Genomic DNA, 20,971 nt, shown 5'->3' with positions numbered 1-20,971 from the left:
CTTCAGAACGTAGTGCGTATACGATTTTACGTTTCCTGGTTCTCGGTAAATAAAAAATCCCACCGGTAATTTGCACTTACGGAGCACCAGTGACGTAAAATAATTTAAAAAGTTTGCAGCCCATAACAGGCTACGTAATCGTGTTATCCAGCATCGCATTTTTCTTGCTGTGCAGGTGGTGCTCTTTTAGATTAATGCACATCCACATAGCGAATGATTCTGGAGCATCCATAAGCCCATGTGAGTGTGAGTGAGGAACAAGAACACGTCATACTTTCTTTGTTACACTTGCAGGGGGAAACGGGCTGGCTCTAGAAGTTTAAGACCCCATTTGAGCGCACCCTAGGAATCATGTATTTTTCTTGCACTAATGTTAATTACTACATGATTTTATAGTTTACTAAATTTTGCTTATTAAAGTGAATACTTGAACAATTTAAAAATTAATTACAATGTTATATTGATATACCAACTACATCATCTAATAAAAAATTTTTTGTTTCTTTGATTCCTACATACTCGTTAACGTTTAAAAGGTATCTTCTAATAGTAGTCGTTGGATAAAAAGACATACAACAATTTTTCTTACATTAAATTAAATAAACAGAATATAAAAAAACCAATGAACAACATTTTCATGAATATATGAGTAATTCAACAAATGAAAATACATGAAAAATGTATTTATTGTATTTTTTCACAGCAACACTTTTTAATTAAATTTCAACAATGATAATAAATTTAAAAATTTTTGTTAAAAAAAGCAGTATAAATAAATTATTTATTTATTATTTGACATATTTTTGAACACTCAACAAAAGTAAAAAAGTTACTTTTTTTTCATCAAGTAAGGAGATTCGGGAGAACAGTTGAAAATAAAGAAATGTGCCGTAAAAATGTATGTTGTATTTGAGCATTTAAGGAGAGCACATGAATTTTTTTAGACTCTTTACCAGGAAAAGTTTTCAAGAAAAATTTATGAAATATTGAGAGTTTAAGATGGTTTCTTATGAGAGAGCAAGGTTAGATTTGCCTTTTAATTGAAATTATGATATATTTAAAATGTATTGAAATAAAAAAAACGTTTTCATAGATAATTTGGTACAAAAGGAAGATGCTTGATGAAAGAAATCACTCTCGCCAGGCATTTTTTTTAAATGTAAGCAGTTACAGTCGTACAGTTTTAAGTTTGTCGACTGCAAGAGAAGGTGCGTGGTTAAGAGAGCCCAGCTGCGTGGGCAGGGGGGACTTCCCGTTTCTCGCCTTTCTGGATGATACTCCCAAACCTTCTTAATTTGATGCTTTCACTTTCACGTCACGTGATCATTTACCATGAGTGCAAGGAAGACGGCAGCAGTCTTCTCCCTTGCACTTATAGTAAATAATCAAGTGACTTTAACTGACTAACTTATTAGAACCATGCTTTTCGTGAACACAACCATTATAATTATCTGTATATCCAGTGTCCCTACATTGTACATGCATGTATGTATGTACATTTTTTTTTAAGCTGACCTAAAGACCATTACCATTGACTTTTTTTGGACAACTTCTCTTGACTTAGGCGGCGTATATACGCTGCCAAAATTTATGCGATGGAACTCTGGCAAATCAGAGCAAATTCCTTACCAACAATTATTTTTATTCCGCACGGTGAAAGAGCCCCTGTTCTTATGGAGCGAAAAATTCCGCGACGGAAACCTTATACACAAATCAGAGCACAGCTTTACTGATAAATTCTCCTAAAGCTCCACGCTGATTGAATCATGAAGTTTCCAGTGCGAAATTTTCCGCTCCATCGAAACGAGAGGTCCGTTAACTTTGGAATTTGGTGGAGATATATCGTCGTCTGTATATATTTTATATATCTGTATCACGCAATTGTGCAACTGAAAAGCTAAAATGAATGAAAAAATGATATGGCAATTGTGCACACTAAAACAAATCAAAATGTACAAGAGACCAATGCGCTTACATATTTCAACAGACTCTTTGAAGCATACAATCTGAGAAATTTTGTTGAAAAGAGTCGAGTTACTGCTTATGTGATAGTTATAAACAATTAAATATCAAGAACACACTAGTTCAGTATTTATAGGTTATGTAAGTGAAAAATTCCGTAACAGAAATAACCTCAAGGATACCAGAAAACTTATTGCAGAGCGAAAAAATAATCGTTAGTAGGGATAAAATAGAAGGGATAAGGGATTTGCTGTGATGTACCGACGCTGGAGTTCCGTTGCGCAAATTTCCGCAGCGTGTGTACGCAGCCTTAAGGAGGCTTCCTCGTGCACATGCCCCTTGGCAGAATACCAACCCTCGTCGTAGGTCACAAATTTTCTCGCAAACTCAAGTATAGTTGGCATCACTGACGCAAGAGAACAGAGGCTAACCTGTGGAAATACAATGACTTGATAAATTTTTAATCGAATATCTCTAAATTTTTTAGGGTAACACTTACTTTGGTAGGCGTCATTCAAAAGAGGAAGTTTTTTTCCAAACCCCAATTAAACGTATTAGATACTTCAATAATTCGAGATTTCGATTCGATAGAGGTAACATTGACTCTATATACAAGGCGATGCATTTTTATGTATGGGATATGGCTACGGACGTATACCCTTAACAGTTTATGGAACACAGGAAATCATTAGATATATTTTGAGTAACATAAATAAAACAAAAATTTCTTAACAAATTATTTGAATTTTGTTCATGTTAAATGCATTTAAGTAATGCACGTCATACCTACAACAATATTATAGTAGTAAACTATTTCATTTCTTAAACGTTATTTTTTTGAAATTTGTATATTAAATAGACAAATAACGCCACATGACCATTACACTCTAGTGAAATATGCGATACATTGAATGCCCTGATCAGACACTATTGCTTTGACAGCACGAGATCATCGAGAGTTTCTGCTATGGTTATTTTTTCTTTGTGTTTCCACAAATAAATAAAAAACATCAGCATAAGTTGACTTCGAAACAAAGTGGTCCTCTGTTACAGAAACGTGGCCACTGCATTTAGTGCAGAAATAAAGGTTCAAAAAGTATGCCGAGTTGACTTTTAAATAAAATGATCGAGTGTCACAGGCGCGTGGCCACTGCATACAGTCCAGAGGTAGAGATTCAAACAGTACATCGAGTTGACTTCCAAATAAAATAATCAACTGTCACACGAGCGTTGCCGCTGCATACAGTGCAGAGGTAGAGGTTACAAGAATCATTAATATAAGTACAAGGAGGAGTCAGTATAATTCGTATGATTTTTTGTGCTGAACTTTTGGCGGAGGTGTAAGGAAAAAAGTATACGTACCACGACCACAGAGTGGGGCTTCTATTGACTACGCATTATTGGCCTCACCTTCTGCTGGGCCAATAATATAAAACGGTGAGTAATAATCGTACTTTCTGGCATATAAACGTTATAAACTATATGTCCGAAAGGATAAAAGAATCTTAACTACTGTACGAAAAAGTACGTTTCAACCATTTTTTCGACTAGTAAGGATTATCTATTATAAAATAGTACAAAATAATTTGTTTCAGCAAACGATCATCACATTGATTCTGGAAATGCAATACAAAGAAAAAAATTTAATTACTTATTTTCATTCATATAGTTCATGACTTACAAACCTTTCCTTAATACACTAAACGTCATACAAAATAAAGGATTTTTCAACAATTTGGAATTACTAAAACTGCTTTCTTATAGCACAAAGATGCTATGTTACAAAGTATTAACTAAAAAAACTATTACATAGTGTGAGACGTTATTTGTAGTTGGATAATTATATTTAAAAAAAGGAGCTTTTGGTATAAGAATTATGTATTTTCTAGTCACTAAGCAAACAGTTAAGAGAGTTTAAAATTGGAACGATATTATTTCGGAAAGTATTCTCATTTAAGTCGTATATAAAACTTGAAAAAGATATCTACAAAAACCTAATTAAGTATGAATATGGTTTTTCGAGTGATCAATACAACACTAACATGCTACAAATAATTTATAAATAATAATGTTGAATGTATTGTTTGCGCTCATAATTAAATTATCACGCATGCCCAACAGCAAGAAGACGAGACGCCATGACGCTGCACTTCAGCGTCAAATAACTACAGTTTGTTCACTCTCGCACGGTCAGTCTGTCTGTTCGTGCACACGCTCTCTGTCTTCGTATAACCTTTTATTTGATCCTACCTTTTCTGTCCATTTTGCTACAGTACTTGAGATAGGAAAAACTAAAGATAGTAAAGACTTAAGATAGTGACAATAAACGTGTCTGTGTTTAATTATAAAATACGAGTGTTGTACATTTATTTGCCAAATCGCCTACTCGTAAGCCCATATTGCTAACAGATAATAGGCCCTTAATTGTAGTGTGGGGGCGAAATTTGCTCGATCGCGTCTTATTTCTCACTCCTCCTTCCTTTTTCTGCTCTGTGCTTGAGCTCATCGCGCGTTCCCTGTGTGTTTTTTTTGTTATTATTACGTGTTAACGTAATGGCGAAAGCAACTGGGAGCTCTGTGTTGGGTGGCGAGCACTGTGAAACGGAGAAGCTTAGCAGTTCTCTCACCCCGACTCCCTCTAATAAGGGCGAGAGCCAGTCCCAGGAGGTGGCAGAGCAGAGTCAGGTTGAAGGTGTAGCAGCCGAATCACCTCGAGATGCGAACGATGGCCCAACTCTCGAGTCCTTGGGCGGAGCAATAAGGAAGGACGACATAAAGAAGAGAGTGAGCAGCAGTAAAATGATATGAATATAATAAATGATGCATATAAAAAGATTAAATAAAGGTACTTGTAGCGTTCGTGTTCCATTTTTATTATTTGTTGGTTTTGTACTGATTTGTTGTTTATTTGTTAATAAAGCCTGAAGAGGTCGACACTACAGTCGATGAAACGTTGCTGTATTGAATAAAAAAAACGCGTTGTGTGTTTTTTATTTCAAAGTTTGCTCCAGAAGATCAACTAGTAAATTATTAAATTATATTATCATGGAGGGCAAGAAACGTCATAACTAAAAAGATTGAAGACGATCAAGAGGAACTAGAGGAGGTGGTCGTAACTCGCAAAAACAACCTGGCCGTGTTTTTCATAAATAATGAAACTGTTGCATACGTGGGAGGAGATGCACATCACAATCAAGATATGTTAGACCTGTTCGATTTAAGAGAAAAATGTGCTGGTCAAATTTAACTCGTTTCTAAACAACAGCGCATTTAAGGGGAAGGCCCTAAAGATAGAAAAATAAATTTGATTGATACCTCATCTAAAGAAAATGAAAAAAGATTTGAGAGATAGAAAAATAAATTTGACTAATATCTCATTTAAAGATAGAAATAGAGATTTCAAAGATAAAAAGATAAATTTTACCGATACCTCAATTCACGACAAGTTTAAGGATTTGAAAAGCAAAAATTTAGATTCGTTTGATAGCCAATTTAAAGCCTTACAAAACAAAAAAGATAACCTAAAAAAAGAGCTAGATAGCTAACATAAAGAAATGGCACATGCAAATCATGAACTTAAGAAAGAAGTAATGAAAAGAACCGGTCAAAATATCCAATCTAAAAACCTTATAAACTCACGAAACAAAATTTCAGAAGCCTCAAAGAAAGATATCGAGAAAATCAAAAAATTGATGGAACAAGAGAGGTACCAGCAGAGCTCCTGGATGTCCATGAGGTTTGAGGGTGTTGCCTTCCAACATAAAGAGGCCTTGGAAAAAAAGGGAGAAAAATAGGAGGGCCCAAGAGACATTCTGAACCGAGTTTGAGCAGCTTTTAGCCACTCAACAAAGGAAAATGGAGGCTCTTGTGCGAGAACTGGCCAGGAGTCGAATACAAAAGGTAAATAAATTTACTACATCTACTCCTGGACCTTAATTATGTAAACGATACATCAACCTAAACTTCGACTCCATTGATAGTTCACTGATGTTTGAACGCGCTGTGCCTAATGATAGTCTAAAGATTGAAGTCGTCAATAAAGATAGCCTAGGGTGCTTTAGTTATTCCCTTACTAATGCAACTAAGCTATAATTATTTCTAAAACAATTACGGTCAGAATTGAAAGGTTAAAAATTGCTTCACACAATTGATTCAAAATTTGAAGCCACTATCAAGTCGCGCGGGAGCGCGACGAGGCAAGTTTGAGAAAAACAGACGAAGCCTCGGTGACCACGCTACTATTAACTTCTAGCTCAGGTACTCAAATTTTCAGATATTGATAAATAGGTATTTTTGTCGGCAACACTCAAGTATTTGGGCTTCTTTCGACCTATTTAGTCCTGTTCTATAGCTTCACCGACAAATATTCGCAATAAAGTCGTTGGAATAACAAAAATAAGAGATGTGTATCTCAAAATGCTTAAAACAAGATTTCTTCAGGCTCAATGTTTGCAAAATGGTCTTATCGTTAAGTTAGCTGCTAGTCAAGTATTGCATATACGTACTAAATAGGTGTGTTCTTAAAATTAAAACAGTGCTGCCAACAGCGTGTAATGTTTAAATGTTGGCTGCAACTATATATTTGTACATGAGTTCACTCTATATAGTCTATATACATGTGTACCCGCACATGTGAGTCTACTCGTCTGCTAACGTGTTAACCTACATCGCACAAAACAATTTCTTCATTTGCATTTTCAAATTTAAACGAATACTCGAGTAAGTGTTGGATCCTGGTGGAATAAAAATAATTTTTTTTTAAATGTTTCTGATTACTTTACCAATCTCATTCCAGATAGCGAACGTGGCAATAGGAAAGATTGGTCGACAAAATGTGGGGATCATTGTTACTTCATTTTAGACAAAAGTAATATGGATACAATGGATGCATTGAATGTTAGCTGGTAATTTGTGGTTAAGGTCCAGCCTATGTAATTATGCTGGAACTAAAGACAAAATAGTCAAAACTAGTCAGCGGATCAGTAAAAAAAAAAAAGATCTTTTGTTCCACTTATGGTGACAAAGGAGCCACTTTGGGAAACTTTAAATTTTATAAAATACCTCTCAAGTTATGTCTGAAACAGTGCAAAGTGATAATTTATCAACTCCTATGGTTTTCAAGGGCTTGAAAGCATAGTAGCTATGTGTGAAATAGTGCAAAGTAATACTTAAATAATGAATGTTCAGGTGACTGGGCAGAAGCAGTAGATTTAATTCTCCCTCATACGCCTAATCTTAATAGTCTGGAGTGTGTGTTTCCATTTTATTTCCATTTCAAGAGATACATGCTTAGTGGATCATACAGAAAAATTCTCGAACTGCCAAAGTTCTTGAATTGAAAAATCATGTACATCATCTGCCTAAGTGACTTGATTCTGTTGGACATAGATGAGCTAAAAGAGATAAATCGACCTAAAGACGATCCAGGTGTGTAAAATGTATCGTAAACAATTTTTTTCTGCTCAACTTTCAAAACAGTACTGATTTAAATTTTTGAATTTCATATATTTCAGAAGGTCAATTCAAAGCATTGGCTATTCAAATGTCTCTAAGGTCAAGACAACGTTTCACAAGGCTCATAAAAAGCAGAAAGAAGCTGAAAGAACTGCTGAAGAAACCAATCCAAGCACTGACACCTCAGAGAGCAAAAGTATTTATCTCATCGAGAAACTCCAGTTGAATGATGTCAGTATTAATCAGCAAAGTTAGTGCGACGAGGAGACAAGTGACAATAAATTGGATTCTTTTACAAGCACATTGCTGGACGATTCTATAGAAAAAAAGTGCGTAGTGCTCCAAAGTCCAATAAGAAGGCTTCTAGTAGTTTAATGGAAAATTCTAGTATTCAAGAAGAGTCAGCGAGTAACAAATTTGCTCCAGTTGACCGCAACTTGATTGAAAGTTCCACTGTTGAAGAAAAGCCAGCGGGCGTGTCTGTGACTCTGTTTTAGCTGATCTTCATTAAGACGAGACTGATCCAACCAATGATTTTGGCATCGATGCAAATGATTCAGTTCAAACATAATTATTTTTTTAGAACGAAGTTCTTTATGTCGCGTTACTCGGGGGGCTGGAATTTTAAAACCGACAGATTTTTTTTTTTTTTAAAAGAAAGTCGTTTACCCAGAGTCTCTTCCTCTCAAGTTTCCCCCCTTACCCCGTCTCCCTCACCAACTGTTCTCCATACACTTCCCCTCTCCTGACTATATATCTGCCAACCCTGCCGAGTTACCCTTCTTCTACACACCTTTACCCACCATTCCCCCTTCCACTAAGCAATTAATTTTTTAACAAATTTTAATTTTACTCTCCCACAATAATTTTCCTTTGACTTTCAATTTTTTTCTTTTACAATTCTAAAAAAAAAAAAAAAAAAAAAAAAAAAAAAAAAAAAAAAAAAAAAAAAATTTTCCAATAAAGAGATTTGAACCATCGACCTCCTGCATGTGAGTCCAGTACCTTACCAACTCTGCTACGAGCGCTGCTGACTATAGATACTTGGTTTCTTGTACTTATGGTGTGGTTCGTAACTATAACATTCCATTTTTAAATGAATTCACTGATGATACATTCAATTATGTATTTGTTTTATAAATTGTGTATTTGTTTTCTAAATAATACATCAAAAACAAAAATTTTTACTTAACCTGGGGTTTTTTTTTGGCATTTCAGTAATGCTACTGATTACTGTTATAAATAAATTATTTTATAAATTAACAAATTATTAAAATAAAGGAAATACAAAAGAATGAAAAAAAAAGTAATGAAATTACATATGAAAAAAAAGAAATGATGTATGAAAAAAAAAAGATTAAAAATGAAAATAAAAAAGAAATTAAATAAAGGAAATACAAAAAAATGAAAAAAAATGTAATTAAATTAAATATGAAAAAAAATAAAACAAGAAATGAGAAAAAAAAAATAAAACAAGAAATAAAGGAAAATAAAACATGAAATGAAGAAAAAAAAAATTAAAAAAAAATTAAATAAAATAAAAAAAACCAGAGGGGATAAATAGGTCATGGGACCCACGGTAAGAACGGAGTTCTTTAAACATGAGATGAGTATAGACACAGTTTCTTAGGTAACAAGGGGGTCGCCAGACCCACAGGAATAACGAAGCTCTGTAAATGTTAGTACTGCATTCATTCACTCCAATACTTAACATTTTTGGTGCTCGAACAGGGACGAATCGAGTAGTAAAGTAAGTAGTGTGCCACGTGGTGTAACAGTCGAGTGCATTAAGTATTACCGCCAAGTCGCTCTGTCCGCCATATTGGAAGTCTCAACGACCACGCAAACGGCAAGGTGACATTAAGGTCGTCTTGTTGAAGTGTGTGCTCGTTAGAAAGTAAAGTGTATAGTATCGTTACGTACCATTAATAGCGCGTGGCACGCGCAACAGCCTTTAGCTATTGTGACAACACCTTCAATTTAAGTGTTTGCTATAAGCTTAATACGCTGGTTCACTTTACTTTTCGTAGGTGCTGTACTTATACGTACACACACGTGTAGAGCGTGGCTCTCTCATAGCCATTATATCCGCCATTTTTTGATGAACGATTCTCTTTACTTTCATAGGTGCTGTACTCATACGTACACACACATGTAGAGCGCGGCTTTCTCATAGCCATTATATCCGCCATCTTTTGATCGACGATTCTCCTTAGTTTACGTTGGTGTTGTACTCACATGTACACACACACTTATGGAGTGCAGCTCTCTCACAGCCTGTATATCAGCCATTTTGTGACTTAGTTCTTTCTTTAAAGTACGTAATTTCTTCGCCTACGGTGAAATAATAGCTCATCATTGCTACAATTGCTGCAGGCAGGTCTCGCCTGTTCCACCAGCTTATCAGTTCTACTATCCAGTCTACGTAGCCTGCTTGAGCTGCAGGCCCTCTACACGTGTAGCAGGCCATCCACGCCTGCTCCATCAGCCAGTCTACGTAGCCTGCTTGAGCTGCAGGCCCTCTACACCTGTAGCAGGCTGTCCATGCCTGCCCCAGCTGCTGTCCACATCGGTGCCTGCTAGTACAGCAAGCCATTCTCGACGCACGCTCTTGCAGTTTTTCTACGGGCCACTGACGTCTGCTGCCGGAGCTGCAGTATAGAATTCTTGTGCTAGTAGAGACTTCAAGTTTTAGATTAAGATCTTAGTCTTAGTTTTAAGTTTCTCATTCGAAAATTAGTGTGCCGTTTACGAATATGGAAGATCTTTATGCCGCACAGACTAAATTGCACAAAAGGATTAGCAATTGCTTTAAAAACTTTAAAAAATCAGGTAGTAAAAGGATGTCCCGTGGTAGAGCAGAAGCTATGGTACAGGCTTTGTAAAATTATTTAGAAAGACTTCGTAAAAATCATTAAAATATTCTTTTACTTACTGGTTTAGATTATAAGCGTTTATGTTTTACTAGTAAACTTTTTAATATGACTGAGGACACGTACTATTTAGTTAAGGGAGATTTTGCCGAGTACATTAGATGTCTCCCTTCTGGAAACCCCCCGCCCGCTCCGAACCCAAATCCCACTTTGGTAGTTCCACCCATTAGTAATTCTTACCTCTTAAAAATCGAACTTCCTAAGTTTACTGGTAAAGATTCTGATTGGGAGAATTTCCGGGATACCTTTAGGTCTTTAGTGCATCGGAAGGCAGATATCAATAATATTATTAAATTCCATCAATTACGTACTCATTTAGGTGGCGAGGCTTTAGACTTAATTAAATCAATTCGTTTAGCAGAAGATCAATACCCTACAGCTTGGCAAACTCTCATCGAATATTATGATAGTCATCGTCGTATAGTTAATAGCTATTTGTCTAGCATTATGAATTGTGAGGCTATGAGATCTGAGTCTGGTACCGAGCTTAAACGGATTTATAAAGAAATGCTGAATCCTATGGACTCACTTCAAGCTATGGGTCGTGACTTAGAAAGTAGTGATCTTTATATTGCTACAGTAGTTAGTAGATTTGATGCTTCAACGAATAAAGATTGGCAAAAGTTTCTCGGTAGCGAGTCTCAACCTCCTACTCTAACTCAATTAAAGCAGTTCCTAAATTCTCAAATCATAACATTAGAGGCTTGTGAGAATTTATCAATTAAACCTCAACTTAGCAAAGTTAGTAGTAAATTAGCTATTGTAGCTTCTCATCAGTCAAACCTCGATAGTGAATTAGTAGCTAAAAATGTTACTTTGCAAAGCCCTCAAAAGTGTGTAGCTTGTCAAGGAGATCATTCTCTTGGAAAGTGTGAGTCATTCAAGACCTTTTCACTAGATTCTAGAAGAGATTTAGTTAGTCAACAACGGTTGTGTTTCAACTGTCTGGGTAATCATTTGATTAAAAATTGCAAATCCAAGGGCACTTGCTTAACCTGTAAAAGGAAACATCATACACTGCTGCATATTTCCAAACCCCAGCAGGTTGAATCTTCTGAGGCTTCTCAAGTCATTGATTCTCACGCACTTTCGTCTCAACATTGTGAAGTACCTCAAGCCATCCATCATAGTAAAGATTCTCTCTCTAGAGGTATTGGTGTTCTATTGGCCACTGTTCGTCTCTATGTCCTGGGCCCCACAGGTATTAGATTGATGGTAAGAGCTTTGGTGGATCAATGCTCCCAGTGTTCAATCGTTGCTGATGCTCTATGTACATTGTTAAAACTTAAACCTTAATGTTCAAATATCCCAATTAGTGGTTCTGGTGGTACTTTAGTTGGTATAGCTAAGAGTGTAGTTGAATTTACTATTTCGCTTAGGTTTCCTTCGGAGTTTAAGCTGTCCGTCACTGCTAAAGTATTATCTCGGGTTTCTTCATATTGGCCGCCTGTTAATCGATGTGTTCCAAGTTTTAGCCATTTGGAAGGCTTAGAATTAGCGGATCCTTGTTACACAAGTATGGATAATATTGATATCATACTTGGAGCTGATGTGCATGCTCAAATAGTTGAAGGGTCAGTCCGGAAGGGCAAACTTAATAAGCCTATTGCTACTCGTACTTTATTAGGGTGGATTCTCTCAGGTTCTATGGGCTTCGAGGAAGCAACTAGTGGTAGTGCAGTTTCTCTGCATTGCGCTGAAAAGGATCAACTTATTCCCTTGTTGAAGCGTTTTTGGGAAATAGAGGAACTCCCTGCTGATCCAAATTCTCTTTGGACAGGGGTTGAAAAAGCTTGCAAACAACATTTTATTGACACCCATTACAGAGATAGCACTGGTAGATATGTAGTTAGACTTCCATTTAAGACTGATCCGAAACCCTTAGTTAAAGAACGTGATGCCACTAAGACTCTGTCTATCACTACGCAGAAAAATTTAGAGCGTAGATTTCATAATAACTCAGTATTGTTTGATGCTTATAGTTTGTTCATGCGTGAGTATATTAATCTTAATCACATGGTGAAGTTAAAACTTGATAAGACCAAAAATTGTTAGTTCTTACCCCACCATGGAGTAATTAAACTTGCAAGTACAACTGCGAAACTCCGTACCATGTTTAATGGTTCAGCTAAATTCAAAGCGGGCATCTCTCTGAATGATTTACTCCATGTTGGGCCCAATTTGTTGTGTAATCTTTTCGATCTTATCACTTCTTGGAGATCTTACAAGTTTGTTTTTTCGTCTGATATAGAAAAGATGCTTCGTCAGGTTTGTGTAGATGAGATTGATCAGAAACATCAGTGTATCTTTTGGCGCTTCTCTAGTTTCGAACTAGTTTTAGCTTATCAATTGAAAACCGTGACTTATGGCCTAGCTTGTTCTCCGTACCTAGCTTGTAGAGTGATCAAGCAGTTGGCTAGTGATTACGAATTTGAGTTCCCTTTAACTTATCCCATTTTGATGAAAGAAATTTATATGGACGGTGTTTTGTCAGGAGCTCATAGATTAAGTGATGCAGTTGAGAAACGAGATCAGCTCTTAAAGGTTATGTCATTGGGTGGTTTTTCCCTTAAGAAGTGGTCTTCGAATGATCCAGACGTTTTGGCTGGTTTGCCCAGTACACTTTTAAAATCTTCGCCCATTATTTCATTGAATGAAGGTGATTCTTTAGTAGAAGCGCTCAGCATCGTCTGGCATCCTAAAATAGATATTTTTAGTTTTCAAGTTAAATTTCCTTTAGTACTGACATCATGGACCAAAAGAGCTGTACTCTCCCATATAGCTAGATTATACGACCTACTTCGTTGGTTAGGACCTGTCGTTATTTTTGCTAAAATTGTCATGCAATCTCTGTGGCTTCTTAAATTAGAATGGGATTCGTTGATACCAGAGAACTTATTATCAGACTGGCTTCGTTAGTTTCAAGAAATCCAATTATTGAATCAAATTAGAAGTCCTCGTTGGACTCAATTTTCACCAGTTGTTCAAGCTATAGAGCTGCATGGTTACGCTGATGCTTTTAAACTAGCCTATGCAGCTGTTTTATATCTGCGTGTTGTTGCTAATCAAAAAGTTTATGTTTCACTTTTATCGACTAAAACGAAAGTAGCCCCTCTTAAAACATTAAGCGTTCCGAAGCTCGAACTTTGTGCTGCCCAATTGTTATCAAAGTTAGTACACCGATACAGTCAAAGTCAGGACCACAGAGTAGATGCAGTCCATCTGTGGTCTGATTCAAAGGACGTGTTGTATTGGTCAAGTTCTCAGCCGTCTCGTTGGCCTACTTTCGTAGCTAATCGTTGCAGTAATATCATGCAGTTAGTTCTAACAGCTACGTGGCACCATGTTTCAGGTAAGAGCAATCCTGCTGACATAGCCTCTAGAGGCGTTTGTCCCGCTCAGTTACTGGAGCATTCGTTGTGGTTCCAAGGACCTCTTGTGATTCATCAGCTATCTACAGAGTACCCTGTTTTTACTTCAAATAAAAATTATGAAGCTCCTAGCGAAGTTTCTGATGCTGTCTCTCATTATCAAAGTGCTCAACCTGAAACTTGGGATCTTTATTATCGATATTAAACTCTAGAAAAGCTTTTAACAATTACTGCCTATTACCTTAGATTTACTTATAAGCTGTATTTTCGCATCTTTAATAAGTCTCAATTAGATTTTTTAAATTTAACTGTCATAATAAATAGTTTTAGTGCGTGCCCTACTGTTCCTGAACTTTATAATGCTAAACTCCTGATGGTTCATTTGCATCAATTAATTCATTTTACAGCTGAATTTCATTTGCTCAATTCAGTCACTCATTTTGTCGATAAAGTTAAGCTCAAACTCCCGTCAAATAGTTCGTTGATCCCGTTAAAACCGTTAGTCAAAAATCAACTTATTAGAGTGGGGGGTCGTTTGAGTAATTCTTTGCTGTCATTTGACACTAAGCATCCTTCAGTGTTGGCGGCTCGCGATCACTTTACTGAATTGGTCATAAACTATGCTCATAAGATTACCTTGCATGGCGGTCCTCAACTTACTTTGAGTACTATTCGTCGGGAGTTTTGGATTATCAAGGGACGACAGAGGATTCGTTTAGCTCTTGTAAATTGTATCACTTGTAGACGGTACTCTGACCCTACCTTAACTCAACAAATGGCAGATTTACCTAGTGCTTGAGTTCAACCTGTACCCGCATTCTTAAAGACTGGAGTGGATTATGCCGGTCCATTTGAAGTTAAGTTATCTAGGTCTAGAGGTAGAGGTACTACCAAAGGTTACGTACCCGTTTTCACTTGTATGTATACCAGGGCTGTTCATATAGAAATAGTAGAAGATTATAGTTCTGACGCCCTTATTGCTGCCTTCCAGCGTTTCATTTCTCGTCGAGGCCATTGCTCCGATCTGTATAGTGATCGTGGTACTAATTTTGTGGGTGCTGATATTGAATTGCGTAGAAGGTGGTACGAATTTAAGGAGTCTAAATCTTTTCAGTATCAAATGAGTTCTTTAAAAACTCAATGGCATTTTAACCCTCCCGCCACTTCGAATTTTGGTGGAGTCTGGGAATCAGTTGAAAAGTTGATGAAGCATCATCTTCGGCGATTAGTTGGTAATCAGATTTTAACTTTTGTTGAATACTCCACACTGCTTTGTAAAGTCAAAGTTTGTATAAATTCGCGACCTCTATCTCCTTTAAGAGATGATCCTAGTGATTTAGACGTTTTGACCCCTGCTCATCTGCTTAGTCTAAGTCAGTGACGCTGTTACCGGAGCTAGATTATACTGATGTTAAAATTTCATGTTTGCAACGTTGAAAGTTAATAACTCACCTTTCTCAGCATTTTTGGCATCGTTGACATCAGGAGTATCTTACAAATTTGCAAAGTAGATCTAAATGGTATCTTCCACAGAGATCATTAGAGGTAGGCGATTTGGTTTTGATTAAAGGTGAAAATACTCCTCCTAGTTGTTGGGTGTTAGCTCGAGTTGAGGAAACTTTTCCAGGTCCTGATCTATTAATTCGCACTGTTAAAGTTCGCACTGCTACCTCTACCTTTGTCCGACCAATTTCCAAACTCGTCCTTTTACGGATAAATGAGGATTTGTAGTTAGTTTATCAATCTTTCTTCTCCTCTCATCAAAGCAAGGGGGGGGGGAATGTTTAATATTAAGGTCCTAAGAATTAAGTTTACGCGTTTGATTAAATCTACCAATCAGCCACACTAGTACGCCGAGTTTTCAGACAAATTATCGCAATGTGCCGCGTCTCTTTAGTTAATCAATAGCTTTGTAAAGTAAGCAGCGGCTTGCTCTTTGGATGTAGCTGCACGATGTAATAGCCAGTTCGTACTTCGTCGTTTAGCAAGGTGCACGCACCTTTGCATGAGCACACACATACGCCTCTTTTTAAAGTTTTACACGTGCACTTTAACGATCAATTTACTGTCGTTCTTTATAACTCGATTACTTCTATTACTTCTCGTTTCGATTATTCCGAATCTTTACCTCAGAATAGTAAAGTGTTTGTATCAATATTATTAATTTAGTGTTTCTATTCAATAAATACGTTTAAGAGTGTTAAATATAAATCAGTCTTATTTACTTAGCATCGAAACACACTCCCGCTCCGATAATCAACAGTCTAAGTATAAACTTTTATAAAATTTGTTGTGGGATCATGATTATTTTTATAAATTAAAAAGTTGTATCGTGTTGAATTATATTGACAAGTTGTGTTATGTTTATGTTAATTACTTTAATATAATTGAACATAAAGTGTTCTAATCGTTAACTATTAACAAATATAAATAAAAAAGTATAAACATTTTGATAAATAATCTTGGGTGTGTATGATTATTTATTTTATTGTAAGAACAATATTACCCTGCTGCACCAATAAAGATTCTAATTTAATCCTTACTGGACTTAATTTTTCCTTTGAAATCCTGCATTGCATTTCGAACAAATATGTACAATACAAATTTATCTCCTGTGTGGATATAACTGTGTCCTTAAATCGCCCAGAGTCAAAAAGGATAGCTTGCATTCCGTGTTTTCACATGGGTGTTGAGCAAACTTGTGGTGCTGAACATTTTTCCGCATACCAAGCAGCCTGGAAATGCGTTTGAGTATTTAAAAAATTTTTTTATTTATTAATTATTTTTTTTCATCGATTCTCAGATGCCTTTTCATCAAGGAAGGCCTGTCGAAGCATTTGCCGCAGAACTGAGAGTAAATAAACGTTGCGAAATCTTTGTTATGCTTGAAAAATTTGTTTTTTTATTGAAAGAAAAGTTATCTTACAAATCCTTTTATGTCACTTGTAAACAACCGATAAAAAATAAGAAAATAAAAAAAACATTAATGTATCAAACACCATGAAAAGCTGTAATAATCAGAGTACAAAATACAAACAATTGTAATAATTACAGTACAAACTTCAAAGTTTTTTTATGCAATAAACGTGGGTGTTAAGTTAAAAATTAAAAAACAATTCTTAAAAATAAGTTGTTTGTGAAATTTTTTTAACGTTGTAAAGGGCGGTTAATACTCAAACGCCGTTTACACTCATCTAGACTGCGCGAGGAAGAAAGGCCAGAGAGAGAGCGAGATGGGAAGGGAGCGTGATAATGCGTGCGAAAGAGAGAGAGAAAGGAGGGACAAGCGTCTTGATATGAGTATTAGCGAGGGACGCTCTGGGCCATGAGGTGAGAAGGGATTAGGTATAGGTAGGGAAAACACGTGTGCGTCTGTCGCCTGCTACGTTTGTCAAACCACGAGAGGACAACCTCGCCATCGCCTCGCCCGCCCCTGCAGCCACGTATCGTCGACGAGAAGGCTTACTGGCTAGACACCAGGTCGAATATTCCTGCTGAGAGGCCAACTGCTAGGCGAGTAGGTGCAAATAAGAGGCTGCGAAAAGCCAGGTAAGCGCAGTGCGTGCGCGAGAATCATAATAGCCACGTTATCTCTCTCTGTGCCCGGTCGAATTATCGCAGGCCGTCGGCCCCGAGAGGAAAGCCTTCCTCGACCGTACAGGCTTTGCCGTCAACGCGATCGAGCGAAATACACACACACACACACACGCGTATGCTTTTGTACTAGTGCAGACAATATAGTTTCCATTCTTTTGTTCATTAAATGTTTGTTTTGCTTTGCGTGAGCCTTTCCCTGCACGAAGCCCTTCCGGCTACTTTTTCCTTACAGGTTTTATCTATAGCAATCTTGGCGTCCAGAAGGGAGCTGTAAGCCGGGCATCGGCCTTATCCTGCCGCCTCCGCGGGCTCGCGCGTGAACACCAACGCGCAAGCGTCCTGAGCTGAGCCAGAGCTGAGCTGGCCCCTCAGCAAGCAGACGTGAACGAGGAAAAGCGGACTCGCTGTCCGCGTTGTAACGCGAGTGTGTCTCCGTGGGTGCCCGGGAAACACAGTCCCGGTCAGAATATCCCTCGTAATAATTTGTGGCTATCAAGGCCATAAGTGAACACGGACACCCCGTTACAACTGGCGCCCGACCTTGTGGTTTGCATGAGATGCTCGGCAGAGGCCTTACACTCCCTAGATGATATTTATGTAAATCAGCGTTTTATTTTATCGTGTTAGTTACAACTTAATGCAGTTTAGTGTAGTGTGTGTGCGCTTCGGATTTTTCAAGACTGCATGTGTTTACATTTGTGCCTCGACTCGCGCGTGGCCAGAGAGAGAGTCGATAGGTCGCTAAGGGCACGAGAGCGTGTCACGTTGTTGTCAGTCAATGAGGACTTACATGTATTGCGAACATACATAATCCGTGTATAGTTTCTCGGCTTGGGCTTTTGTAGCAATAGATTGTTTTAATTTTCTTATAGATTATATCTTTAGAAGTTATCTTGCATTACGTGTGTCTTTCGATGAATACTTAGAATACTACATTTGATTTGTTGACAAAGCCCAAGGCAAGGCGTACAAGCTTGCTTTTCGGCTTCAAGCAACATAGCGCTTGGCTGAACGCCTTGTTGACCGTGTGCGTAAAAGCGGAGACGAGTAGCTGTGTGTAGGCAGGTACACAAAAACATAGTTGTATTTATCTGTTCCTGTACTACATACACTTTACACTAGTAGGGAGTTACAGTTGTCGTGCTTAAATTTAGATTAATATTAGATTAATTAGATTAATGAAGATAAGATTAATATTTCTGTTAATTTTTTTTTTCTTTCTGAAATCTTTTGTTTTTTTTTTTAACAAGCTGTAAAGCTTAAAAGAGCTCTCAATTACGTTAAACTAACAGTTGAGCGTAGAGTCAGCCCTAATTGTAGCTCCCCGATCCTTTTCTCTTCTCAGAGCGAGTTACACTCAGCTACACGTCCAATTTTTTTTTGTATATATTTGTTGCGCCGCCGTTTTACAGGAAGATGAGCGAACTTGGGCCACAGGCCAAAGAGATCATAGAAAATTATTGCCTAGATGTCGCAGGTCGACCAACCTGCGAAGGGATAATGAAGAATTTAGAACTGCGTTCGGACGGATCGAGGATTGATAAAGCTGCCAGACTTGCACGCTGGTTGTCCGGAAAATATATTCCCCAAGATTTTACTAGGAAAATCAATCCAGTCGAAGACAGGACTAGACGCTGTGCCACTCGCTCTTCATTCATTGAGACTGCAGTGGATGAAGAGCTCAAAATGCCTCAGGAGAGCGAGAGAGAGAACGGCGAAGATGTCCACCCGCTGCAACTTTAAGACGAAAAAGCAGTGCAACAAAATCTACACCGCACCTGCTTAATAGAAGAGAATCACTCCGAGGAGTCTGAAAGAGACAACGACGAGGAATCGGCCGACGTCTACGACAAAACAAGAAAACAAGGGAAGACACCAGCTGTGCGAACTTCAGGCCATCCCCTAAAAGATACGCCCTACGTAAGTTCAGTAGAAGAAGAAAATGAAGAAGTCTTTAAATTCACGACCAGCGGTGGCAAACCGTTTGTTGTGCCTGCGGAATTTGCCAACAAAGTTCTACAGATAAGGAAGCAAATTGATGAAGCAAGCAGAGTAGCACCAGGCCTGTTAGAAATTCGTCGATATTAGGTGCAAATCAAGCGTGCCTCACAAATTGCGAAAGCAATAAAGTACAGTTTCAGGACACCTTTACACAGCACTATTTTAATAGCGAGAGTTTTGGTCATCAAACAGCAGACTTAGGCAAACAGAAGCCTTCTGGCCGCTCCACTCCATTGGCATCGGACTTCCGTCCAGCCTGGGGGGGGGAGATGACTACAGGTAGTGCTCAAGCGGCCGGCAGCTTCAACAACATAAAACAAATTCGCGATCTGGGCCAAGTAGTGCGTAAGTGGGATCTCAAGTTCACAGGAGAAGGCAAAGAGAGCTTCGACGGCTTTTACACAAAAGCACAGGAATGCCGAGAGTTCGTCAACCTTTCGGACAACGAAATGCTCCGAGCGGTGCCCGCGCTCCTAAGCGACAATGCGCTTCTCTGGTTTCGCAACGAGAAATGGAGATGGAGAACCTGGGCAGAATTCGTGATCGCAGCAAGGAAATGGTTTGACATCGGCAAGGGTTTGCAGCACAAGCTGAAGCAGGACACGTTAATGCGCCGACAATACGACAGCGAGCCAGTACGGGGCTATCTAACGCAACTTACGGCGATGTTGCGTCGATTAGACCCACCGATGGATGCAGAAGCAGAAGTAGATCTGCTTGTTGCCAATATGAGGCCGGAACTGCAGCTGTGTATTAAACGGCATGAGGTGCGCGACTTGTGGGACCTGCAAACTCAAGCCGTGGAGGCCGAACGGCTGCTACAGGTCAAAGAAACCTTTCAGGAACCTCCAGCGCCAGAGTACTTTGCGCTACCAGAGTTAGCCTGTCCAAGAATAGTACCAGTGTCAAAGAAACCGAAGCCATTCCCAAAAATTGGCGCCGTAGATGCGAAGGAAACGGCCGACAACTTGACAATCTTGAGCCTGCTACAGAAATTGGTTATCGAACAAGAAGCCAACAGACGCATCAATGAAAAATTGCTACAACAACTCTTTCGGGCAAAACAGGAAAGAAATGACTCCAGCTGGAGTGGTGACGACCGAGGGAACGAAGAGGTAGAACAGCGGAAGGCAACGCAACTAAGAAAAGAAGAGGACACGAACAATAAAAAGCCAAGGCGCCAAGGGCGTGGCGTGGCGTCAGCTGAACGCACGCCAGGGAAGCCTCGGTGCTTCGGCTGTAACTCTACAGAGCATCGCTTCCTGGACTGCCCCTGCAATCCGGGAAACGCCAGCCCGGGAGCGTAAGCGAGGGAATTACGCTTCCTTGGGATCCACAACCCTCGTTTGCGAGCATTTCTAGTGCCCCTCAGCCCCCCCCTCCTGAAGTGCACCAGGAGGAGGTCCCAGAGCGAAATTGGGAAGAGAAGGGCCGGTGTTGGCTTCCACTCACGTTACAGGGGTACAAATTTCAAGCCCTCGTAGACAGCGGTGCGAAGCAAACGGTGATGGGCAAGATAGGCTTGCAACTAGCCAGCGCATGCGGCCGGGTCCTGAGCCCCCATTACGGACACGGAGCTGACCAAGCGGGTATCAGTATAGCCCGATGTGCAGGCTATGTAGTCCTCCCGATAGAGTTCGCAGGACAAACGAG

Source organism: Copidosoma floridanum, unplaced genomic scaffold, assembly GCF_036245765.1.
Source record: "Copidosoma floridanum isolate Cflo_tuat_1 unplaced genomic scaffold, Cflo_Japanese_pri ptg000033l, whole genome shotgun sequence".
In the NCBI taxonomy this organism is placed as follows: domain Eukaryota; kingdom Metazoa; phylum Arthropoda; class Insecta; order Hymenoptera; family Encyrtidae; genus Copidosoma; species Copidosoma floridanum.
This window is presented reverse-complemented; position numbering follows the sequence as displayed.